This window comes from Giraffa tippelskirchi, chromosome 13 (assembly GCF_054371585.1).
Source record: "Giraffa tippelskirchi isolate mGirTip1 chromosome 13, T2T-mGirTip1v1.2.pri, whole genome shotgun sequence".
NCBI classification, from domain to species: domain Eukaryota; kingdom Metazoa; phylum Chordata; class Mammalia; order Artiodactyla; family Giraffidae; genus Giraffa; species Giraffa tippelskirchi.
This window is the reverse complement of record NC_137287.1, coordinates 68206016-68233044: the sequence shown is the minus strand read 5'-3', so window position 1 is coordinate 68233044 and position 27029 is coordinate 68206016. Positions and strand designations below refer to the sequence as shown.

The 27029-nt window shown below is 38.2% G+C and overlaps 1 protein-coding gene across 9 annotated transcripts in view; it reads right to left on the bottom strand.

Moving 5' to 3' along the window:
* OTUD1 (OTU deubiquitinase 1) overlaps positions 1 to 27029 on the bottom strand; it is a 132509-nt gene that overhangs the window by 81487 nt on the left and 23993 nt on the right. For 5 of the 9 annotated variants that reach the window (XM_081556791.1, XM_081556785.1, XM_081556788.1 and 2 more), the window contains exon 2: positions 19312 to 19382. The gene's annotated coding sequence lies outside the window, so the exon portion shown is untranslated. Of the gene's footprint in view, positions 1 to 69; positions 916 to 5485; positions 6229 to 19311; positions 19383 to 27029 lie in introns of those variants that run through there. The other 4 variants (XM_081556789.1, XM_081556790.1, XM_081556783.1 and 1 more) reach the window with 2 other exon arrangements.

Here is a 27029-nt window from a genome sequence, read left to right as displayed (position 1 = left end):
CTTTATGGTCCAACTCTCACATCCATACATGACTACTACTAGAAAAACCATAGCGTTGACTATACGGACCTTTGTTGGCAAAGTGATGTCTTTGCTTTTTAACATGCTGTCTAGGTTGGTCATAGCTTTTCTTCCAAGTAGCAAGTGTCTTTTAATTTCATGGCTGCAGTCACTGTCCCCAGTGATTTTGGAGCCTAAAAAAATAAAATCTGCCACTGTTTTCACTTTTTGCTCTTCTATTTGCCATGAGATGATGAGACTGGGTGCCACGATCTTAGTTTTTTGGATGCTGAATTAGTTTTTCTCAAATGAACACTTTGCTTCAAAATCCAGTGTAGTGATCTTTCAGGAAAGGTGTACTGGATGAAGGTCATTACCAACCTGACTCTTGTTTTATCTCTCAGCCAAATTAATAGATGTAAATAGGTATCTGTATGTATTCTCAGGCCAAGTAAACCACCCTTGAAGAACTGGAAAAGTTCATTTTCCAGAAACTTGATAACAGGATACTGTTTCTAAGGGAGCACATATGTATAACTGTAGATATATCAACTGAGTCTCCCTTTGAGTCATAATTACTTGCAAAAAGGAGATGAAATCAGATTTAGAATGTGAGCTGTTTCAGCTCCGTTAAGTTGCACATCCAGTTAATAAGAACAATAAGCTGATAACTTTAAATGGGCATCAGTTTGTGACAACTTTGTCAAAATTCCAGCACCATTCAAATCTCCTTTTTGTTTTAAGAACACCATTTTCACAAGGGAAATCTGCAGAACATTGATTGTCATTTTTGCAATTCAAACATGGGTATGTTTATCTTTTGGCTGAGAGAGAAACAGGCCAGTAGCCAGTATCCTGAAATTGGAAGTGCACTCCATGCTGTCCAGCAGATAGTAGACACTTGGTGACAACTTGCTGAAAGAATAAAGACATTTTCAGTCAGGAGGAAGTTATTTTCCTGAAATTACAATTTAATGCAGGCAACCGCACAAGACTAACTTCTAAAGTAAACACATGTATACTATGCTCTGTGATTGGCTCTGTTACTGTTTAAATCATTTTCTTTCTCACCTGAGACTCAGCTGAATAGCCTAAGTTTTGAGAGTTAAGCAAACAGACTTCTCTTTCTGGCAGTTTGGGAATTGGGAAAAACTAAAAATGCTCCTTCTATAAAACTACAGAGAATAAGGCCAGAAAAATACACAGTAGACAAAAATGACTGAGAAACTTCAACTGAAAGATAACAATTAGCTGGCAATATTAGACAGCTCCTCAGGGTTTTACATGTTTTTGCAACCAAAGCTTAGGTTCTTAAATTGGTTTCTTAGGTTGCAAAGCTTAGGTTCTTAAATCATAAGTAATGGATAAGACTTTGAGCCTTTTTGAGGAAAGGGAGATTGAACTGAGGCCTCTGAATTAAGAGAAATTCCAGAATCTGTAAAAAGTAACAACAAAATGCCATCCAAAAAAATAAAGACTGTTTATTTTCACCTAAACTTCAGGTGGAAAAAATAATTATCTGACTCAAAAATGTATAATCATGAGCCTATCCCATTGTCTGGAGATGTCTGAGCCTAAAAGCTAACAACAACAAGAAGTCCTGCCAACCTGGAAATCTCCTTAGCAGAGGAAGTTAAAAACTACTCTGGAGGCTGTACAAGCTTCCCACCAGAAAGTTCCACTTAAGATGAACTGACAATCCAAAATTTATAAATAGACAAGGAAATCATGTTGAAAATCAAGTTACTCAACACATGGTAGAAGAACTTCAAATAATAAAGTTCTTGTCAGAGACAAGAAACAAGTATACATATAATAAAGACATATATACATTATATAAACCCACTCCAGTATTCTTGCCTGGGAAATGCCATGGACAGAGGAGCCTGGTGGGTTACAGTCTGTGGAGTCACAAAGAGTCTGACATGACTGAAGTGACTAAGCATACATTACATAAGTTTAATAAAGACTTGCCGGAAAGCAAGACAGAGAATCAAAGATGTGAAAAATATGAAAAAGAAATTTAAAAACATGGAAGACAGAATTTGAAGGTCCAACATAGTTGTGAGTTCCAGAAAAAGAATGCAGAAAAGATAATATTCAAAGATATGTCTTTGAAAGTGAAAAGTGAAAGTGAAGTCGCTCAGTCGTGTCCGATCTTTGCGACCCCATGGACTGTAGCCTACTAGGTTTCTCTGTCCATGGGATTTTCCAGGCAAGAATACTGGAATGGGTTGCCATTTCCTTCTCCAGGAGATCTTCCCGACCCAGGGATTGAACCCAGGTGTCCTGCATTGTAGGCAGATGCTTTACCATCTGAGCCACAAAGGAAGCCTATAATGTCTTTAGTTTTCCCCAATATTGATAATAATCTGATCCCTTAATTTCAGGAAGCTAAACAAACCCATACAGGGATTAATAAAAATTCCCAGCATAGAAAATTTCATCCAGTAAGTTATGTTGACTAATCTTTCTGATATTTCTTGCTTCTGTTTCATATTGATGGATGTAAGCCTGGTTTTTGAAAACATCTTTGATCTACACATTTAAGATAAAATGCTTCATTGTTAAGTACTGAGAGTATAAAAATATTATCTTCAAAAACCCATGCAAATTCTATTTCTTACTAGAGTGCCAAACACAAAAATCACCTAATAATTATTTGTAATGTTAGTGAATAAGACATAGCCCTGGAGATAAAATATGTCCTCCAGCTTCTAACATCAATGCAATACAATCATTTAAGAAGACCACACTTAGGACAACTTTCTGAGGAAATGCAAATAAAAACAATGATAATAAACAATGCAGAAATAAAAAGTAATCTATGCTGGAATAATTGCTTATTTATCTGGAAAAATCAAATAAAATTACATCTGTATCACACACAATTTACCAAATTCAATTGTAGAGTAATTAAAAGCTAAATGTAAGAAAAAAAACTTCAAAACATTTAGGGGAAAAATTTGGAAACTAACTTTATGATCCCAGGGTATGTAAAATGTTATTAAACAGAATCTTAAAAACAATAATTAACAAACGATTTGCTAATTAAAGGATAACATTTAAAAATCCAAAGCTACGGACTGGGAGAAAAAATATTAGTGACCAAATATTATAAAGAGCTCCTTTAGGTCACTCTTATAATCACTAAGAAGATAAACAACCTTAAAAAAAATGAGCAAAAGGGGAATTCCCTGGTGGCCTAGTGGTTAGGATTCTGGGCTTTCATGCATGCCCAGGGTTCAATCCTTGGTCAGGGAACTGAGATCCTTCAAGGTGAGCCACGTTGCCAAGGAAAGAAAAAGAAAAAAGCTAAATTGACATAATTCTCAGAACAGGAAACCAGAATGGGTGATAAACATAGAAGATGCTCTACTTCAGTAGCAATCAGGGAAATGCTGATTAAAACAATAACCAAAAGAACTATTTACACTCATCAGATTGGTAAAAATGAAAAATTCTGATGATAAGAGTGAGAATGTGGAGCAACAGAAATGACGTTCAGGCAAACTGTCAATTGGCACAGAGTTTCGAGAACCATTTGGCCAGAGCTGGTCTTGGTAAAGATGTGTGTACCCTAGGACCCAGCCATTCTACTCCCTCATGTGTATTCCTGAGGAGATTCTTGCATAAGAGATGGAGAAAAAAATTTTTTAATGTTTAATACAGTATTCATTGACACTGAGAAGAGTTTGAAACAACTGCTGAAGGGAAAAGAGCTGGAAAAAATAATTTGGTCTATTCACCTACTAAAATTAAAGGCATGCCTCTGGAGAAGGAAATAGCAACCCACTCCAGTATTATCACCTGGAAAATCCCATGGGCAGAGAAGCCAGGGCTACAGTCCATGGAGTTGCAAAGAGTCGGACAAGACTTAGTGACTAAACGACAACAACAACAACAAAAGATTATTTTTTTTGAAATTCTAATTCTATAATTACAATCACTATATCGTAACTAAACCTGCTGTCTTGCTTTCTGCTGGCAGGTTGATATACCACTACTGCTCTCATCAGTGGTATTTCTGATGCTATTTTTCTTAAGTGGCATATTGAAACAAATATGGGGTCAAGGTTCCCTGGTGTAACGCTTTTGGGCAAATATTTGGTCAGATCTTCGTTTTGGGCGCTAGGTGACAGGGAAATGTAGGTAAGATCTCTTTCAACAATCAATCAGCAATTCCATTGTCTGAGTTGGTTAAAAAATATTGGGGGGGGGGGACTTCCCTGGTGGTCCAGTGGCTAAGACCCCTTATTCCCAATGCAAGGGGCCCCAGTCTGATCCTTGGTCAGGGGACTAGATCCCACATGCCGCATCTAAGAGCTTGGATGGGGCAACTAAGACATGGCACAGCCAAATAAATAAATATTTTATACACACACACACACACACACACACACACATATATATATATTTGGATATAATCTGAACCCATCAGAAACTTGGAACAAATAAAATATTATATTTGAAAAAAGAGATGCCCAAAATACCAAAAATTTTAAGGCTATATTTGTATCATAAAAGGATAAAAACTGGGGAGGGTGCAGGAGGATGACAGGGTTTTATGGGGACTTCAGTTGTGTTTGAGCTCTTAAGCCAGGTGATCAGGATGTGGAGTGCACATTATACCATCGTCTATGCTTCTTATGCTTCCCTGGTGCTTCAGCAGTAAAAAATCTACCTGCCAATGCAGGAGACACAGGTTCAATCCCTAGGTCAGGAAGAGCCCCTAAAGAAGAAGATGGCAACCCACTCCAATATTCTTGCTTGGGAAATACCATCGACAGAGAAGCCTGTTGGGCCACAGTCCATAGGGTTGCAGAAGAGTCAGACATGACTTAGCAACTAAACAACTATGCTCCTTATAGGTCTACAACATATCATAATTTTGAGAAATAATTAAAAGTAGGGACTTCCTTGGCAGTCCAGTGGTTAAGACTTTGCTTTCCAATGAAGGAAATGGGAGTTCGATCCCTGGTCAGGGAGCTAAGACCCCATATGCCTTACACCAAAAAACCAAAATATAAAACAGAAGCAATATTGTAACAAATTCAATAGGCCTTTAAAAATGGTCCACTTTAAAAAAAAAAACCTAAAAGAAAGAAAGAACTCAAAATAGATGCAAACTCCTGCACTCTGAGATGAAACCATAAAACAATTTCTGTTTCATGCTAAGGAGTGGGCTGACGTGTATTCCTGGGCCTTGTGAAGCTCTCGGAAAAAGACAAGAAAACACGTCTGCCATGGCCTGGGTTAGTGGTAAAGGAAGCTTTACCTTTTACATATTTTACAGAATATTTTAGATGTTAGTATCCCTAGTAAAGTCCCCTGACAGCATTCGAGCCTAAGAAAAACAGGGAAAGGATATTAACTGCATTGTCATTCAGTCACTAAGTCACATCTGACTCTTTGAGACCCCATGGACTGCAGCACGCCAGGCTTCCCTGTCCTCCACTATGTCCTGGAGTTTGCTCAGACTCACGTCCGTTGAGTCGGTGATGCTATCCAACCATTTCATCCTCTGTCACCCCTTCTCTTGCTCTCAATCTTTCCCAGCATCAGGGTCTTTTCCAATGAGTCGACTCTTTCCATCAGGTGGCCAAAATACTGGTGCTTCAGCTTCAGCATCAGTCCTTCCAATGAATAGTCAGGGTTGACTTCCTTCAGGATTGACTGGTTTGATCTCCCTGAAGTTCAAGAGACTCAAGAGTCTTCTCCAGCAACACAATTCAAAGGCATCGATTCTTCAGTGCTCAACCTTCTTTACGATCCAACTGTCACATCTGCACATGACAACTGGGAAAACCACAGCTCTGACTATACGGAGCTTTGTCGGCAAAGTAATGACTCTGCTGAATATGCTCCTAGGTTTGTCATAGCTTTTCTTCCAAGGAGCAAGCATCTTTTAATTTCATGGTTGCAGTTACCATCTGCAGTGATTTTGGAGCCCAAGAAAATAAAGTCTGTCACTGTTTCCATTGTTTCCCTGACTATTTGCCATGAAGTGATGGGATTGGATGCCATGATCTTCGTTTTTTGAATCTTGAGTTTTAAGGCAGCTTTTTCACTCTCCTCTTTGACCCCCATCAAGAGGCTCTTTAGTTCCTCTTCACTTTCTACCATTAGAGTGGTATCATCTGCATATCTGAGGTTGTTGATATTTCTCCTGGCATTATGAAAATTGTTTATTTTATGCACTTTGATAGCACTTAAATCTCCCAGCCCCTAAAACAGAATGATAAAATGGAAATAGAACACTTTAGACCAATTTGTTCAAGTACCTATAAGCTTCTCTCTCAAACAGGGAAACCACATTTTCACTTAAAATATTTATCGAACACACTATGCAATTTATTTATGTATATAGTTATTTCCTCTCTTCATCTCAAAAAGCGTTTGAAACAGTTAAACCTTTATTACAAATAAAATGAAGTCAAATACTTTGAGTAATTCAAAGTATAAGTATTAGACGATCCCTACACACAAGAAGCTTGCAAAATAAGTTATGAAACCTTTGATCCAAATCTTGCAAGTACATGTTCTCCATATACAGACTGTCATTATATTTAAACAGCCAAGTACTAGCAATATGCAGGGAGCAAATCCCATCAGTGTCAGACAAAATATCTACTTCACCCTAGACTTTTCTAGTCACTGATGAAATTGGCATTAACCTTTTTTGCTGGTCATTTAGCAATCCCTAAAACACATAAAAAATCCAATTTTGCAATCTCACAGCAATTTCATAGTCCCACATCAAGTAATTTTCTTTGCATGCCCTCTCTCCACAGTTGCTAACTGCCTAGAACAATATTATCATGATCATGTTTGGAAAATGATCCAATTCAAAGTATTATGGGACAACTGTTCCACTAGCAATTGCCAACAACAGAAAGATCCTACACGATACTTCTCGAAAACAGTCTCACCCTGGTCAGATGAATCCTGCATAGGCTGAAATTAAAACCTTTCACTCCCATGAAGTTTTGTGAGCCCAGGAAATTTTCTAATGGACTGGTTTGAACATTGAAAGCCTCGAGGAAATAAGAATAGCAAAGCCTGCTTCAAGTAATGTGAGGGTGGGGCAGGGGAATGTCAGACTAGAGAAATGGAGACCAAGGGGAACTCAGCTGTCATAGTGGCTTCTGAGTCACTAAATCCAGTCTCTTTGAGATTGTTATGAGTAGAGAGGTTTCTGTCTAATTGATTTTGTGATTGGTACATAAGAAATGCATGAGCAGCCCTGGAGCTAGTCACCTTCTTTGTGACTAGGATCACATCTCTCAAATATGATGTCACACCTCAAAGGGATGTGAGGTCCACCTGGCATCCTCATTTTACAAAAGGAGGAAATAGAGTCTTGGGGAGGCCAAGCAATTTGCCCTGTTATAGTAAAATCATAAAACAAGTAGCAAGGCTGATGATGTCAATTATAGACTCTTCCCCAACATGGTACGATGTGTCTATTGGAAGAGTCTCACCTGCATGCTGAAACAGCCACATGACAGATGCCCAAACGGGAAACAGCAACCATGACAGCATTTCTAAATATACATCCAGAGGAGGCTTTGTGATTCTTTGATCAGAGGGGGATGTTAGGAAAAGTATCTGTCCATACATGCTTAAACAGCCACCAAGTAATGTGCTTCCCCCCCCATTACAGATATGAGAGCATGGAAAAGAAGAAGCACCTCTTCTACTTGTAGGTGGACCCTGAGTCTTTGAAAGTGGCAACTCTCAAAGGTTGCCAAAGCGGAGGGTGTGCCCCAAGATGACTGCAGTCAGAAAGCAAAAACATAGCTCCCATAAAGGGAATTCAGACAAACTGCCCCTGCTTCTTCTAGCCATCAACTGGGAGACACTGTCCCAACAAGATCCCACCCTCTACTCAGGGATGGATCTCAGTTGTGGCCTCCTGGGCAGCTTCTTCTCTCCAGTGCTATTCAATCTCCCTGTTCACTGGCAAACTTGTCTAGTTAGAAACCCCTCAACCTTATCAGTCACTCATTGCTGACAACTTGAAAGACAATGACTTATCCCATCTTCCCTTCTTGCTCATATATGTCATACTGTAATTGGGGGCTTACTCTATTGTAGGCATTGTCTAAGGTCTTTACACACATTCATATTTCCTCCTCATAACAGCTCTGTAAGGTGAGTACTACTATTACCCCCATTTTACAGATGAGCAAACTGAGACACAGAATGGTGATGGTAATATAAATTACTACCTAATTTACCTGTTTGGTATATAACTCAAAGCTATGTTCTAACATTTGGGATGTCTTCTAGGAGACTAAGGAGGAGAAAGTCAGTGCCACAATTGACCTATAAAAGCCTACATATAAAATCTATAATCTTGTGTTGGATGGCTCTTAAATTTTACTTACATGCAGGGCTGACTCTGGGGGAAGTTTGAGGGCCTGTCTACTCCAGGGTCCTCTTACTGCTAAAGAATAAGTGTATGGCTTCACACAGTCTTCATATTTACCCTCAGGAAGAACTCCTAGCAGTTTTGAAAACTTAGCTTGGTTATGCTTCAGACAAAATAAAAATCCACACATCATTTTAAAAACTTTTTTCAGTTCATAGAAATAGGGTGATATCAGTCATATCATTTTCCTTGTGACACTAATTAGGATCTTTTAATATTCTGCCAGGTCCTAAAAATAATTTGAGCCACCTTTGTTTCATGTTTAACATATTGTTCATTCTCTTGGCTCTACCTGTTAAATATTTGGGAGCTCAGTAATAAATCAACTTAGTCAGGCTGCAGAAAAAAAATCCATGGTCATTTATAACTGATCTCTGTTCCAACTGCAAAATCAAAAGATAAAATAATTTCATAGCAGAAATGAAATAACATTTTATACTATGTTTCATGTGAATGGACTTACCCACATGAATCAATAACTTAATATTTAATTTCTTCTGTAATTTCTCTAAGCATTTGAAAGACTCAAATGTAATAGAGTTGATTTCCTTAGGGTTAAGTGTTAAGAACTTAAGCTCATCAGTTCTCAAACTCAAATTGATGCTTTTAACATCACCTTCACCACCCCACGTATCACATGAACACAAGCAAAAGAGAAGCAGCCCAATCCAGCTCAATAAATGACAGAAAAACCAGTTCTTATGTAAGAGTCAATGCACACCTCACCTAGTTACATAATTAAGTATATTTGGCAGGAGAAGCCTGACAAGACTGGAATACCCTGCTTGTTTGCAAGTGTTCCAACAGAAGTAGGGATGGGGAAAAACACCAAGAAATGCCAATCTGAGATACTCAAAAACCTCTATGTCTGGTATAAACAAATCACCCATTTGCATGGGTGCTGTCTTAATTTAGGCTGCTATGACAAAATACTATAGACTGGGTGTCTGAAACAACAGACATCTTATTTTCTCAGAGTTCTGGAAGCTGGAAGTCTAAGACCAGAGTGCGGATGGCCGCTTTCCCATTGTGTGCTCAGGAGGCCTTTCTGGGGTGCATGCACATAGATAAAGAGGTTTCTCTCTCTTTTCTTATTTAGATTAGGTTATGAAGGTCCTGATTACCTCCTAAAAGCCCCATTTCCAAATACCATCACATTGGGAGTTGAGGCTTCAACATATGAACCTGGATGGGACACAAACATTCAGTCCATTAACAGGTGACTATTTTAGGGAAGGCTTTAATCCTCAAGATATCATTCTCTTGCCTTTTTCCTTTTAAAATCCTTTTTTTGGTGTTGTTGAAAAATTTTTTCCACTTACTATGTCTCTTTCCTTTTCCTCTGCTGTTGGAGGACATATTCCCACAACCAAAACACTGAAGGTTTTCTTTTCAGATAGCAAATCTCATTGGTCTTTTTTCAGCCTCCATCACACCGAGTCCCTTTGCAGGATAGAACACTATGCCTGCCTTCCCTTCTCAAGCTTCTTCATCCACATATATATAGTCTAGGGAGTTCCTTGGTAGTGCAGTGAGTGACTAAGACTCCATGCTCCTAATGCAGAGGGCCCAGGTTCAATATCTGGTCAGGGAACTAGACCCTGCCTGCCACAACTGAAGATCTCACATGCCACAAAGAAGATTGATGAGCCTTCATGCCACAACTAAGACCCAGTGCAGCCAAATAATGAAATAGGAAATAAATATTTTTAAAAGGAGTCTAGAAATAGACCAACAGGGATTCAAATTTGGGCCTTAGACAATGACAAGTTACTTAACCTTTCCAAGTCTCAACTGCCTGCCTCATCTATTAAAAACAAAAATACTTTTCCCCACCCTCAGTAGACTTGTGTGGATTAAATGAAAGGAGGTGATAAATGCATCTGTCACTAGGTCATCAATAAGTTTTTAGCTTCCCTTCTCTCTGCAGCCTCATTCTTTCTCCCGAGTGATGCCCCATCATTTCTATTTGCCCTTAGGACACCTCCACCTGGACTTGCAGCTCAACTTGAATAAACCCATGTAACAAACTCCTGTACTCCTGCCTATTCCCCAGGTGATTTGGAGCTAATGGCATCAGCCCTCTTCCCACCATCTGGAGCAGAACTCCAAAGGTCATGGCATTAAGTTAAATTCCAAAGGACATGATGTTAAATTAAATCTCAAAAGTCATGAAATTAAATGAAGATGTAAGACCACAGGTCTTAGGACTGGACCATCCATGAAGGGTCCCTGTCTATGTCTATTAGTCCAGAAACATTCTAGTATCTAGGCAAGACCTATGAAGTCCATCCCTCTGAATGTTCACATCAGTATGTTCTCCAAATGGGGTTGTCAGGCATGAGAATCACCTAAAAACTTGTTAGAAAGGTGAATTCTTGACCCCTCCCCAAACCTACTGAAACTCAATGGGACCTAATATTCTACAAGCAATCAGGATACAAGCAAAAACTTGGAGATCTAGTGGTATAAACAACCTACCATCTTGGGCTTTAGGAGAAGACAAATATTTAAATATTAGTGTACATAAAATTTAAATATGAGCATGCATTTAATTCAATTAGTATAAAGGAATTTATAAAACAGAAGTCATCCTGCTGTCTTTTATTCCATTATAAAAAGTTCAGACATAATCTTGGTGCTGTAAAAGCCAAAATATTCTCATTTCAGATTCTCAAATGCAAAATACTTAGAAAAAGACTGAAAAGGTACTTAGTTTAATTCTGTGAGAAGAGTATCTTTAAGAAACAAAAGATAACTTTTGAACAGAGTCCCACTTGAATCTGTTATACAACAAAAATATAAAACTAGCTTTAGGAATGGAAAAGCTGACTTTATTTTTATGTTCATTGGAAACCCCTCCTCCTTGTGGTCTAAGTAGAATGTAATACACAGGATCAGTGACATGTCAGAGGCCAGGATGTGCAGAGGGAAAACTCAGCTATTTAAATATACTATATTAATTATTGTTTTCAAAGAGATTAGGTTAAAGTAATTGGTACATAAAATTGCCTTTTGAGACCCAGGAAATCTCATATCTACTTTCCACTATAGAACAAGAAAGGAAGCATTAGCAAGATAGATTTAAATCGAAGAACTGCAAGTTCCTTCACAATAGATCAGACAAAAAGCACTAAAGCAACATCATCATGGAAGGCAACATGGAAATATTGTTGGGGGTGGGGGGGCTATCATAAAAAAAATAAAAAAAACCTGTGAATGGCAGTCAACAATGAAGAGATTCAGAACAATGAAATCAAAGATAGACATGGCTACTTATTATTTATGAAGACTTGTTTTCTCAAAGTATTATTATCTAGCTAAAAATCAAACACCTAGAGAAGACTTTACCTTTTAAAGGTCATTCAGTTATTGCCACACAAAGGATTATAAACATGTAGTGCAAGTAAATTAAGTTCCATCAACTCTGAAAAAGTAATGTCAATTGTCTACTATAATTTACTTACTTGATGTTACTGCTGAATTTAAGTTACTGGCCAGAGACGGAAACTATTTCAAAGACATTTACTTTCCGGCTATCTTGGCTCTGTCTGTTCTTTCTAGTTGTATTTATTAGTCGTTTAATTTTTGTCTCAAGTATCAAATGGACCCTTTCCTTTATTTCCCCACAGTTAAGCAGGAAGTGGGCTATAATTTTCATTAGTCTGACTGTAGTTTTGCCAATACTGCGAAGGAAGCACCACAGGAAGAATAACTCAGAGTTTCTACTGCTCATGCCTAGGTTATTTTCTTGGTCACCAATAAGGCTGATTTGCTTCCAGCCTCCTCCATGCTTCCAGAGCTGTTACTTCATTAGAAATGTCTTGGAATCTTGTTCCTCAGAATTTAGACTAAAGGAACATCTGGTGTTAAAATGAGAAATGCCTATTACTTTGCCTCAGCATGCCTTCCAAGTTTCAGGCTCCAGGGTTGATCAGTCCTAAGATGACAGACAATAAGGACATCTATTTCTCTCAGGAAAAGACTTAACTGCAGCAAGATATGGGATTTGGCCATATGGTCCTTTAAAATAAAATCAACTAATTATCAATCACCAACCAATGGTCTGATGAGTCTATTAGCACAGTGGATGCACCATCCATTATCCAGTGCAGGTCAGACTGCAAATCTCAGTTCAGTTTATTTTCAATCTCTCCTCATCAAGGATTCAAAAATTACTTGTGTTCAATCTTACATCAGTTCAGTTCAGTTAAGTTGCTCAGTCGTGTCCGACTCTTTGCAACCCCATGAATTGCAGCATGCCAGGCCTCTCTGTCCATCACCAACTCCCGGAGTCTACCCAAACCCATGTCCATCAAGTCAGTGATGCCATCCAACCATCTCATCCTCTGTCGCCCCCTTCTCCTCCTGCCCCCAACCCTACCCAGCATTAGGGTCTTTTCCAATGAGTCAACTCTTCGCATGAGGTGGCCAAAGTATTGGAGTTTCAGCTTCAGCATCAGTCCTTCCAATGAACACCCAGGATTGATCTCCTTTAGGATGGATTGATTGGATCTCCTTGCAGTCCAAGGGACTCTCAAGAGTCTTCTCCAACACCACAGTTCAAAAGCATCAATTCTTTGGCGCTCAGCTTTCTTCACCATCCAACTCTCACATCCATACATGACCACATGAAACAACAGACTGGTTCCAAATAGGAAAAGGAGTACATCAAGGCTGTATATTGTCAATCTTACATAACATTCTACTATTTGCATGTTTAAAAGAGTCTGAGAGAATGTATAACAAATTTTTTAGCAGTTGTTCATCTGGCTGCTGGCTTACAGGTATCTTTTGTTTCTTTTATTAAAAAAATTTTATTGGAGTATAGTTGATTTACAATGTTGTAAATACATTTCAGGTCTATAGCAGAGTGAATTAGTTACACATATAGTCACTCTTTCTTTTTAGATTCTTTTCCCATATTGGCCATTACAGAGTATTGTAATGTACAGAGCTCCCTGTGCTATACAGAGAATTCTTATTAGTTATCTATTTTATATATAGTAGTGTGTATATGAAGAGGGAAGCAGAGGACGAGATGGTTAAACAGCATCACTAACTCAATGGACATGAATTTGAGCAAACTCCAGGAAATAATGGAGAACAGGGGAGCCTGGCATGCTGCAGTCCATGGGGTCACAAAGAGTCGGACACAACTTAGCAACTGAACAACAAGTGTGTATATGTCAGCCCCAATTTCTAATTTACCTCTCCTCCCTTATAGCCTGATGATCAAAAGTTTGTTTTTTACATCTGTGACTCTACTTCTGTTTTATAAATAAGCTTATGTTTATTATTTTTAAATATCTGTATCTTCTAACCTTTTCATAATGAATACTCATTTTGGGTGTAATAAAAAATTTTAAGGAAAAAAATATCAAAAAGAAAAAATTATCCTCTTGGCTTTGCATGCTCTGCAAGGGGTTGATGCTGGAATTAAGAAAAACTGGTTAATAAGGCACCTGAACTAAGAGAGGGGAGATGAAAAGATATTTAAGTGGCAAAACTGACAGGAATCGATGACATATTTGGGTATATAAATAGTAGTGAACGCTGAAGTATTCATAGGAAATATCCCTGATTTCCTAAAAACATGGTTAAATAATCTCTTTTGAAGAAAGTAGCTTTACCTTCTTACTTAACAAGTAAGACTAATTGAAAAATTAAATTATAAATAATCACTTGAGACATCAATAATAGACATTTAAACAGCCAAAGAACTATCTAACATTTTGATGCGGCAAGTAATCCCAGGATATTTAATGTGAGCAGGATGCAGATAAATATTTGCAAATGGATTAACAAGAGATCACCAGTTAGAAAGTACACAGTTATGCAGCATAAAAAAATCAAGATTTTTGGACATAGGCCTCATAGATACTTTATGGAACATGAAAAAATTAATAAATTATGCTGGAAGAAAAATAATTCAAGGACATAGGTGTTCATGACTGGTTTCTTAGGCATTCATTCAATTTCTCTGATTGGCAGACTACATTGCAAGAAAAAATCCTGAAGCTATATTTCTCTTAAGAAATAATACATTTCAACATAAAAACATTATTTATGTAGAAAAATATGCAGGGTTTCTTTTTAAGAAAATAAAGCATTCTAACAGTAAACATTGGGCTTCCCAGGTGGCTCAGTGGGTAAAGAACCCATCTGCAAGGCAGCAGACACAGGAGACATTGGTTTAATCCCTGAGTTGGGAAGATCCCCTGGAGAAGGAAATGGCAAGTCACTCTAGTATTCTTGCCTGGGAAATCCCATTGACAGAGGAGCCTGGAGGGCTACAGTCCATAAGGTTGCAAAGAGTCAGACTCAACTGAGCATGCACGGAAGAACAGTAAATATTGTTATTTTAGCTAAAAGTACAATAGCTGAATCCAAGATACTTAATTATTTTATCTCCCTCAGGCTCATACCAATTTTCTTTCCTACTCTTCAATAAGACTGATACAGATGACACCAGATTTATGATTAGAATTACACAAAAGGACTTAATTGATTTCACTAATAACACTAAAAGATTGATTAAGAATCCTCATATCCTGGCTCAGTTAGTCCCCTCCTGTAATCACAAGTCATACAGTTCCTTAAAGCAGTGAAAGTATTGGGCCAGGACCCAGGCCACTAAACAAATGAAGACATACAAGATTAGAGATTGAAACCTCAGAAATCAGCCATATAGAAATACCAAAAAAACTTGGTTCCAGGTCCCAATGCAACATTGTTGCTGTTTCTAAAGATGTTTTTCATATTATAGCTTTTAATACTAAGATTCAAAAGCAAGTATTCAAGGGGGAAAGACAATATAGGGGTAGGGGATTAAGAAGTGTTATCATATGTGAAAGAGAACACCATTCCATGTTCGATGCATGAGACAAGGGCTCAGGGCCGGGGCAATGGGATGGCCCAGAGGGATGGGATGGGGAGGGAGGTGGGTGGGGGTCCAGGAGGGGGAGCACATGTGGACCCATGGCTGATTCATGTCAATGTGTGGCAAAAACTATTACAATATTGTAGGGTAATTAGCCCCCAACTAAAATAAATAAATTTATAAAAAAAAAAAAAGAAGTACAAACTATTATGTATAAAATAAGCTACAAGGATACATTGTACAACATAGGGAATACAGCCAATATTTTATAAAAACTAAATGAAATGGAGTATGACTTTTTTATTAATAATTTATTTGTTTCGCTGCACAGGCTCTTCATTGCTGTGCATGAACTTTCTCTAGATGCAGTGAGCCAGGGCTAATCTTTGTTGTGGTGTGCATGCTTCTCACTGCAGTGGTTTCTCTTGTTTCAAAGTACAGACTCTAGAACACCGGCTCAGTAGCTGCAGTGCATGGCTTAGTGGCCCTGTGGCAAGTGGGATCTTCCTGGAACAGGGATTGAATTCATGTCCCCTGCATTGGCAGACAGATTCTTAACTACTGGACCACCAGAAAAGTCCCAGAGTATAACTTTTAAGTTGTTAATTGGGATTTCCCTGGTGGTCTAGTGGTTAATAATACACTTTGCAAAGTAGGGAACGTGGGTTCAATCCCTGGTCGGGGAACTAAGATCCCACTGCCACAGACCAACTAAGCTACAACTACTGAGACTATGCATTCTGGAGCCCACATGACACAATTGGAGAATCTGTGCACAGCAACAAAAGATTCTGAATGCCACAACCAAGATCCGATGCAGCCAGATAAATAAATATAAAAAAATCAAAAATTGTTAATCACTGTATTGTATACCTGCAACATATATAATATTGTACATCAATCATACTTTGATTTTTAAAACGCTTTTTAAAAAGAAAGTATTCAGTGAAAATTAAAATTCAGAGATGGAAAAATAAGTGACAGTAGAGGGTATTTAAGTCAAGCAGGCATGTGAGAGCCAAAAGGCACGTAAATGCCAAGGATATTTATTTCATTGCTACTAGTTTCTAACAAAATATTGAGAGAGAAAGAGACTTAGCAGGACTTGACAGATTAAATAAGATTAGATATGTATGTTTTTCTTTGTGTTTTAAGCTTTAAAGTAAAAATGAAAAGTGGCCTAAGGGCCAGATTCCATCACAAAATCAAGAGTCGTTCTTAAGGGAAGACATCACTAAAAGGCTTTTTGGAAATCGAGGCCGAGTCTGCATCACCTCTGGATGGTACAGGAGAATGAATCCTGCACTGCTAGACTTCATAATAGTTTTTCTGACTCTGAGATTCCTCCTCTGTTGTCTTCTCATTGGCTGACTCTACTCACATCACGAGAGATTTATTACGTCTAAAGATCTTCTTGCTACCACTCCTGCAGCCAGAAGAACCCCAGCATCTTGTTGCCTCCAAGTACATTTGACATAATACTCCCATCTTTACCACCCATTTCTGGACTCAATACATGAAACTACCTAGATAGAAGGCTTTGGTTTTTCATTCGTTCTCTACTTCTATTACATTTTTTAATAGACCTCATTTCTCAGAGTAGTTTTAGGTTCATAGAAAAATTAAGCAGCAGCTACAGAGATTTTCCATACATCTGCTGCCCCCACACATGCCTACACTCCCCCACTATCAACTTCCACACCTGCATGGAACATGCGTTACAATCAATGAATCTATGTTGACACGTCATCATCACCCAAAGTTCATTTTACATTTTTTTTACATTAGGGTCCACTCTTGATGTTGTACATACTATAGATTTCGACAAATGTATAATGACATTTATCCACCATTGTAGGATCAGCCAGAATATTTTCACACCTGTAACTTTTATTAATTCTTAACTTTAAAAAAAAAATACCAATCAAAACTAATTAAGAGACACCTGGATAATAATAAAAACAAGTGCTTAGGCTACAAGCAAATGAAACAAAGATGATTAAACAATATAAAATTAAAAATGTCTTCACTGACTTAATATAAAATTATTCTCTATAAGTAATGATGTAGGTGGTTTACAAGGCTTTATCAACAGTTCAGCTGCTAGCAAATTGCTTATAGCAGAGAGCTGACTACAGACTGTCTAGAATTAAAAAAAAACAAAAAACGGAAGAATCACAGGGGAAAATTAAAAAGTACAAATCAGAAAGTTTCATAAATTCTAAAGGCATGGCCTCCCCAAAACAGTCACATCACACCAACAGTCCACTGGAATTTCATGAATTAGCAAACACTTCATTGAAAGCACACTTTTCCTGTGCAGCCTACATCACAGATAAGAGGCCTCAAATATGCTTTTGACCATTTTAGTCGCTGTTTCCTGATTCCTGAACCTGGGATGTTTCTCGGTTTCCCAGACCCTTGCTTCTCTATTATCATTCCTCACCTGGGATGCCCAACTCACCAGGGATGAAAACCCTATCCACCCCTGAAGGCCAATTTCCACTGTCACCTCCTGCCTGAGCTTCAACTTCATCATCGGTAGCTGGGTTAATAACATTTCCTTTTTAAGAGGTGTGTTGAGGGACTTCCCTGGAGGTCCAGTGGTTTAGAGTCTGCCTTCCAACGTAGAGGCCTCAGGTTCGATACCTAGTTGAGAAACTAAGGTCCCACATGGCATGGGGTGCAGCCATAAAAGGAACAGAACTCCAAGCTGACATCAAAATATGATCATTTAAAAAACATACACACATACACACGTGTGTGTGTATTGAAGCATTACAAAAATAAAGCACACCCCTGTTACCTAACAGGGAAGTCATTCATAAATGGTGGATATTTGTGTTAATCTTCTAAACTTCCTATCTGTATATGATCATGACATGTTTTTCTTTGCTTATATTTATTTCTGTAAATAGATATTTCCCCCTACCATTAGATTATAAGTTTCTTGAGGCCAGAAACTGCTCTGTTCATTTTGGTATCCCAGGAAAACACAGCAAGTTTAAGCACAAAAGTAAATGCATAAACATGGCTCTCAGGAACTGAGTCCCAGTATCAATTCTAACTGAAGCACAGAGAAGTGAATTTAACCAGGACAGAGACTGTGCCAATTACATATTAATCTAGTCTAAACCCATGCCTTCCTTGTTCATACTAAAAGTAATTTCTTGCAAGGTTCTGGTAGTCTCAATTTTACAACACAGGACTAAACACAGTTACTGATGTAAGAAGAATGAACTCCAGAAATACTCAGAAAGAATGGAAGATCAGGTTGTAAAATGCATGAGCCATTTTAAATTTCCTTTCTCATTCACATAAGTGATGTAGCTGAAGTCCATTTATAACAGTCTGTAAAGCTGCAATTGTGCAGAGGAAAGAGGCTTAGACTTAGAATCTGACGGCTTAAATTTCAGTCTCAACTCTGTCATTATTTGTTTTACAAGTTGGTAGAGATGACAATCTCTCTCAAAGTTTTCTCATTTCCAATATGGGAATAAACATTAGCAATTCAAAGATTATGATGAGAATGAAATGAGATGATACAAGAGAATGTACTTTTTTAAAATTCCCAGATATTATTAATATTTATTCTCACCTAGATATGTTTATCTTTATTTAATTTAAATATTCCCTTAAGTGAAACAATATGATGTCTGAGACTTGTCTTATAACAAAGATGGGGCAGAAGACAAGGCTACAGACAAAGCAATATTGGCCATGTGTTGATGATTGTCAAAGCTGGAGGATGGGTATATGAGGGTTCACCGTACAATTCTTTTATTTTGGCAGCACCATGAAGCATTTAGGATCTCAGTTCACTGACCAAGGATGGAACCCATGCCCCCTGTATTGGGAGTGTGGTTTCTTACCCACTGGAAAACCTACAAGTTCTTTATCCCTACAATTCTTCAACCCATGAAATTTTCCATAATTAAAAAATGTAATTCTTCACTTTGCTTATTTACTATTAATATTTAATTTTACTTACAATAAGTTTCATACAGTGGAGACTGCAGGCTCTTGAATCCTAGAATTTGGGTTCCAGTCCTGTTTCTCTATCTGCAAAACAAGGATGATTGTTTTAATTACTATCACATAAAAGTTGTTGACAAACTGGATGAGAAAATTCCCATAAACCAGATAGCACACACAGGGTCCGAAGTATAGTAAGAGCTTAATATATTACATTATGGAATCACATAAAAACAAACCAATGTACTTAATTATAGGAATTCTTTCCATTTAGCTCTTGGGGTTAATAAATGCTCTTAAACAGGATGACATCAAATTAAACCCTGCTTCAAAGTATTCAAAAGGTACAGGTAAACTTATCCCAAAACTTAGCTAGCAAACTTCCATTGAACTGACATTTTCAGTGCCAATTTCCCCAAATTTTGTAAAAATTTCCACTTAAAGGTCCACCTAGTATTTAAGAATTTTTCTTGTCACTATTTGTGGTCAAACTGTTGCTATCAGTTCAGTTCAGCCACTCAGTCGTGTCCCTCTCTTTGCGACCCCATGGACAGCAGCACAACAGGCCTCCCTGTCCTGTTGCTATAAGTGGTGTTATAATTCATTAACAGTATCTAAGACAGGGTTTCCCTTATATGAATAGAGAAAAGTGCCCTTTTAAAACCTGTCTAAGCAATGTAGAAAAACTGAGTTAAAGAAAGGAAAAAATGATCCTGATTTCTCTACTCAGAAAAAAAAAAAAGGCTTTTCACATTTAAAAACTCAATCTTTTCTTTCATATCGCCAAATATTGTATAGTTTTGATTGTATTTGACAAACCAAGAACCTTAGCCATAAAATACCATGTGTGTGGTTTGGTAAGTTGCTTCAGTCATATCCAACTCTTTACGACCCTATGGACTACAGCTCGCCAGGCTCCTCTGTCCATGGGATTCTCCAGGCAAGAATACCTAGAGTGGATTGCCATGCCTCCTCCAGGGATCTTCAACCCAGGGATCAAACCCACATCTCCCGTGTGTCTCCTGCATTGGCAGGTAGTTTCTTTACCACTAGCACCACCTGGGAAGCCCATAAAGTGTCGTACATTTACTCAAACGAAGTAAATATCTCTCTGTTTCAATTAGTGGTATTTCAATATGTTTCAAGCTGGATTTAGAAAAGGCAGAGGAACCAAAGATCAAATTGCCAACATCTGTTGGATCATAGAAAAAGCAAGAAAATTCCAGAAAAACATCTACTTCTGATTTATTGATTACGCCAAAGCCTTTGACTGTGTGGATCACAACAAACTGTGGAAAACTCTGCAAGAGATGGGAATACCAGACCACCTTACCTGACTACTGAGAAATCTGTATGCAGGTCAAGAAGCAACAGTTAGAACTGGAAATGGAACAACAAACTGGTTCCAAATTGGGAAAGGAGTATATATCAAGGCTGTATATTTTTACCCTGCTTATTTAACTTACGTGCAGAGTACATCATGCAAAATGCCAGGCTGGATGAAGTGCAAGCTGGAATCAAGATTGCCGGGAGAAATATCAATAACCTCAGACATGCAGATGACACCACCCTTATGGCAGAAAGTGAATAAGAACTAAAGAGCCTCTTGATGAAAGTGAAAGAGGAGAGTGAAAAAACTGGCTTAAAACTAAACATTCAAAAAACAAAGATCATGGCATCTGGTCCCATCACTTCATGGCAAATAGATGGGGAAACAATGGAAACAGTGACAAACTTTATTTTCTTGGGTTCCAAAATCACTGCAGATGGTGACTGGAACCATGAAATTAAAAGACACTTACTCCTTGGAATAAAAGCTATGACTAACCTAGACAGCACATTAAAAAGCAGAGACACTACTTTGCCAACAAAGGTCCGACTCATCAAAGGTATCATTTTTCCAGTAGTCCTGTATGGATGTGAGAGCTGGACTACAAAGAAAGCTGAGCATCAAAGAATTGATGCTTTTGAACTGTGATGATGGAGAATGGACCGCAAGGAATCAAACCAGTCAATCCTAAGTGAAATCAATCCTGAATATTCACTGGAAGGACTGATGCCAAAGCTGAAACTCCAATACTTTGACCACCTGATGCAAAGAACTGACCCATTGGAAAAGACCCTAATGCAGCGAAAGACTGAAGGCAGGAGGAGAACTGGATGACAGAGGATAAGATGGTCATATGGCATCACTGACTCAATGGACATGAGTTTGAGCAAGCTCCGGGGAGTTGGTGATGGACGGGGAAGCCTGGCATGCTGCAGTCCATGGGGTCACAAAAAGTTGGATACGACTGAGCAACTGAACTGAACTGAATTGAACAACACATTTCAGTGCAAAGCTCTTGAAATCAATATAGTACCACTATGTTAAAACAAGAAAAAGCAGGGCGAGACTCAGTCGTATTCTAATATTGTCCTTGTTTCCTAGGTGTTTGTTTTACTTAACATTCCAAAAAATGGAATTAGGCAATGGCATGTAAGTTTCATATGCCAATTCAGAGTTAACTTTGAGAGGCAAACCTTAGCTTCTGGAATGCTGCAAAAGAAGATCATTTTAGAAAGTCAGGGGAGCTTTAGAAAAACTGATGAAATGTACATACAAAAAATATATATTTTGCAGCCTTTCTTTTTTTAGAGAGGTCTTCAGCATCCTGCATTCCTGTCAACAATTCCCCTAAGAGCCATGGACTCTAGTCAAGATCCCTGCTCTGGTAAGTCTATTTTTATATTTTAGAATAAAACACTGCTGTTCTGGGAGACTTTTGGTTCAGTGCTCCTGTATGAGCCTAGGAATCCTGATATTCACCAGACAGTTATTTTTTTCACTCTTTCTTAGGAAGAAAGAAAAAATGGAATTAACAGACCATGACTACTATTAAGCAACTTACCACAAGGCTCTGCAAGTTCTTCCCCAGAAGACAAATATTTGCAACTACATGATGTTTGCAAAATGCCATTAGAATTTTCTCTCAGTTCAAAATGTGTGCACCGTTGCCAGTTAAGGTAATTATTAGAGAAAAACTACCCAGTGAACATGCTCCCCATGGGAGAAGAGTGAAGGCTGGGTGTCTTCTCACTGACATTTTCTATTGCAGAGGAGATGTAAAGGGCAGAACACTGCTACCCTTTAGAAGAGAAGCTGGGTCAGTGGGGTCACAGGGCCCAGCTGTGTGCTGTAGGCAAATTCCTTTGTGTTCACTTTTGTCCAAGTAATAAGAGTCCAAGACTGTTTCAAGATTTTATGAAGAATATCTTATTTGTAGATACCTGAAAATCAATGAGCATATTATCTAGGTATCGCTTAACATGGTTTTAGGTAGAAAACAAGGAGGAGAGTTGAAAAACCCTTTGGCTAGTCATTAACTTTTGTTGCCCGCAAAGTCCTGCTCCTTGCTAACTCTAGAAAATCAAAAGTAGTTTTGATTTGTTTTAAGGGAAGTACTTTATCCCTGACTTTGGCAAGGTCCTAATGCAATTACCTTTTAAGATCAGATTACTTTGCAAAAACATGCACAGAAGCAACCTCCAATGCTGTTAGTTGCATTTATCTAAATCAAACATTGTGAGTTTCTTGAATTGATTTAATGTGAGTGGAAAGAATAGAGAAGCAAAGATATCATGACTTGCCAAATACTGTGGAGTTGCATCAGACACAAATTAATGTATGAGAACGTACTGAGGGAACTGAACTATAAGCCTTTGGCATGGAGCAAAAGTGGAGGACAAAGGAGCAGAGGGGTGAAGAGAAAGAAGGAGGAGGAAGAGGAAACAATTTAAATAGTGCTGGTGATCTATTACAGGTGGATGTGTGCCTAGGAGATCAAACAGCAACTGAGGAGCTGGTCACCCTGCATCCACAAATTCACAAATAGCTCATTGAAGAAATTACATTTCCAAACATAATTCACTAAGTGTTGCCATCAGAACATGCAAAACACTACAATTTAAACCTGGTGTCAGTATTTTGCTCCTGGCATTGACTGTAATACTCAATGCCAAGAAAACATGCTTATTTAAGAATCATTAGGAACATTTTTGCCATGAGACGACAGACAATCAACAAATTTAAAATACCCTTCAACACATTTACCACATTTAAAATGCGACTCCTCCTGAAATTGCCATTATACAAGAATACATAAATTTTGAAATGACAAACACTCAAGAAACAAGCTCCTCTGGTCTGTGAAGAATAGCCCTAGGTCACAAATCAAAGCATACTTGGAGGTCTTAATTGGTCCCTTGGCTTTTCTTGAAATATTATGGGAGAGGAGGGAGACAGGAAATTGGTTATTACTGCTCTGAAACAAATAGACGATAGTTATTTCTCCAGCAAAAATGGGCTTACTTGAGATGAACAAAGAATTGCAAATGCGGTATATAGCCAAGCTGAGCCACTGTGCAAGCCCCACAGAGCAAGCACAGAACTCTTTCAAAGAGTAGAAAAGGAAGTGGAAGTGCTGTAGTAAACAAAGAGTCTATTGGAGGAACTGAGAGTTGGAAGCATAGTGACTTTTCATTGGCTGAGTTGTAACAGTCTCTCATTGGCTGAACTCTTGCCAGGTGAGAAAAGGAAGTCTTTCTTCTTCGTGTGGGGCTCCACTATTGCCAGGGGCATGGGCCCTCCCCATCCTGGCCTCTCAACTGTTTTCACTGAGGTTTGGGTTTATTAATTTTTATGTTATAAAGTCCATTTTTTCTCTACTCTGATTAACCTATTCTATTTCAGTTAAAACCAAGAGGAAACTGTGATATATCTAGCATATTGAACAGAGTGGATCATTTTTCTCCTTCTTCTATATGCTAAAAGGTAATAGTTACTAATAATTATTATTATTTTGATTATTTCTATACTTTTTACATACCTGCAGTTATTTCCTCCACTGAAGGCTTGAGTCCCTCAAAGTATTCCATGAGTATTAGAATCAACTTCTTTCAAACTCCTGTTAACACTGAAATTTTATCTTCTACCCATGAATCATAAATGTTCTTAATGGCTTCCAGAAGGGTGATTCTTGTACAGAAGGGAATTTTCTCAATCAACTTTCAAATATACAATATAGTATTATTAACTATAGTCACTATTCTGTACATTATAGCCCCAGGATTTATTTATTTTATAACTGGAAGTTTGTACATTTTAACTAAGGTGGTATTTTCTAAGCTTGAGAAATCTAAAGAATTCTGAGACATTTGTTAACTGTAAAGATTCCACTTCCTACTACCCTGTTCAGACCAATTGAAATAGAATCATTTTCTGGAGGGGTTTGGTAATCTCTAAATGTAACAAATCCCCCCAAGAGATTTTTATCACGAGGCATATTAGGCAACACTGCTTGAAGTCAGTAGCAGCTCACATTTATTGAACACACATTGCCTACAGGGTACATTTCTAAGTGTTCTGTGTGTATTTGGTCATTTACTCCTAACAACTCGGGGCAGTATTGTCTCCGTGTCATTCTGCAGAGTAAGTGCCTCTCTTTAGCAATCCATTAAGGGTGGATTTTTGACCATTTGAATCTCAGGGAAATCTCATTTCACACATTCATAGTTTCTTAGATTAGATTCTAAGCTCTTGAATGCCTTTGAGATTAAACACCAATTCAGTTCTCTTTATAAAACAAACCATAAACTTCTTTGCATAACATAGGAGCTCCATATATAAGAGATCAAAGGGTCATTCTGCTTTTTGTCCAGTGCTTTTGGCAGTGGAGAAGTCTACCTTGATTTAGGATATGTGGAGACAGAAGCTGGCAGTAGAACCTGCTGCTGAAAGCAGAGACCTTTTGAGTTCCTCTGGCTGGGAGTCAGAGTCCTGCAGAAATTGAACCAGGAAAAGGAAAACAGAAAGATCATCTGGTCTGGCTGACTCCGCTAGCTCAGATCCTGGCTGGGGAAGAGAATTTCAGTGCAGCAGAGAAAGGTAATAGATATTTCTAGTTTCCTGTCACACCCCTTCTTCCACAGGCTTATCCACATTCTAATCAGCCTTCTGAGACTAATAGTTTCCAGCTTACTAAAAGCCCATACTCATCTTTCCGATTCCTTTTATACTTGCCTGATTTGCACATTTTATGCTTTCAAATTCTCTGATTATTCAATAACACAAAAACTAACACTTCTAAACTTTGTGCCATGCATTTCCAACCTGGAGGCAATCAGAACAAATGTGTATGTTGCTTCCTTAACAACTATTATCCTAACTCCTTCAATGTGAGGAAGCTTTCCTTGCTCTGAAATTCAAATCACACTCTTGAAACTTAAAAACACACTTTAAGTACCTATTACTGTGCAAGTTTTCCTTTCTTTTCATTCTCATTCAGATTTTTCTATTTAATCCTAGCATACTAAGGCAGAAAATGAATCCATATTCCCATTTTTTCCCTTAGATAAAGTTAAAAAAGAGGACTTCCCTGGTGCTCCAGTGGTTAAGAATCCTCCTGCCAATTCAAGGTTCGATCTCTGGTCCAGAAAGATTACACATGCTATGGGGCAACTAAGCCCACGTGCCACAACTACTGAGCCTGTACTCTAGAGCCCAGTTCTCCGCAACAAGAGAAGCCATAACGATGAGAAGGCTGCACACTGCAATGAAGAGCAGCCACTGCTCACCACTAGAGAAAGCCTGACCCAGCAACAAAGATCCAGGGCACCCATAAATAAATAAATAAAAATATTAAAAAAAAATTTTTTTTAAGCTGAAAGAGAAAGATTCGATGAGGTTAATGATTTGTCTAAAAGCATGCGTTTGGTAGGAGGAAGAAGCAGACTTTGAGAACTGTGTCTGATTTTGAAGTCCATGCTCTTTCCACCATATTGTGATATTCAGTGTTCAAGCTATTTTGTTCATTGTTTCACAGGTGTATGAATTATCTCCTCAAATAGAAGAAAACATGTTCATTTAAACATGGAGTGCAAAGCATGCAGCAGGAATGCCATAAAAAAGAAGTGATGATTTCTCTCCTCAGTCATACCAACCTCACTAAATCACCTTCCAAAATCTACAAATCAAAAAGACTCAAATTGATTGATTAGAATTCTTATACCAAAATCAGAAATCATTTGGTGATATTCTCCAATGATATCACCTATATCATTGGGTGATACAGGACCTCTGCTCAGACAATCTTACATTTGTTCTGGTGGGTTTCATACCCTGTGACCTCCTTGCTTGATGCATCTCGACTCAGTAGACAAGTGACTGCAGTGACACAGGAACTGTGTTCTTACCAACAATTATCTGGGATTATCTAACACAGGGAAAGCTTTACTGCCCATTGAAAATTACTCACTTGGAACTTTAAAAACTTAAGTCAGGACATCATTTTTTAATATTTAATGAGTCTGTATGTTCTCCTGTCTGTTTTGCATGACAGTGCTCACTCAGTTGCATTCGACTCTTTGTGGCCCCATTTACTGCAGCCCACCAGGGTCCCATGGAATTTTCCAGGCAAGAATATATACCCAACAGTAAAATTCTGTTCAGTATCGTACTACATAATGGATGAGATAACAATGATGTACAGATCTCTTCCAAAATGTCACCTTTCATCTAAGAAAAGAATGTTGCGGTATTAACTGGGTGGAGTTCAAATTCTCTATTCACTCAACTAGACCTATAAAATCTGAGTCTTCCTGATTTTCTCCATGGTCACTGCCCTTCTCCTGATAAGCGCTGCAAGTTTTCTCACCCTGACGAATGCAATGGCCTCTTCCTCTTGCCTTACCGCA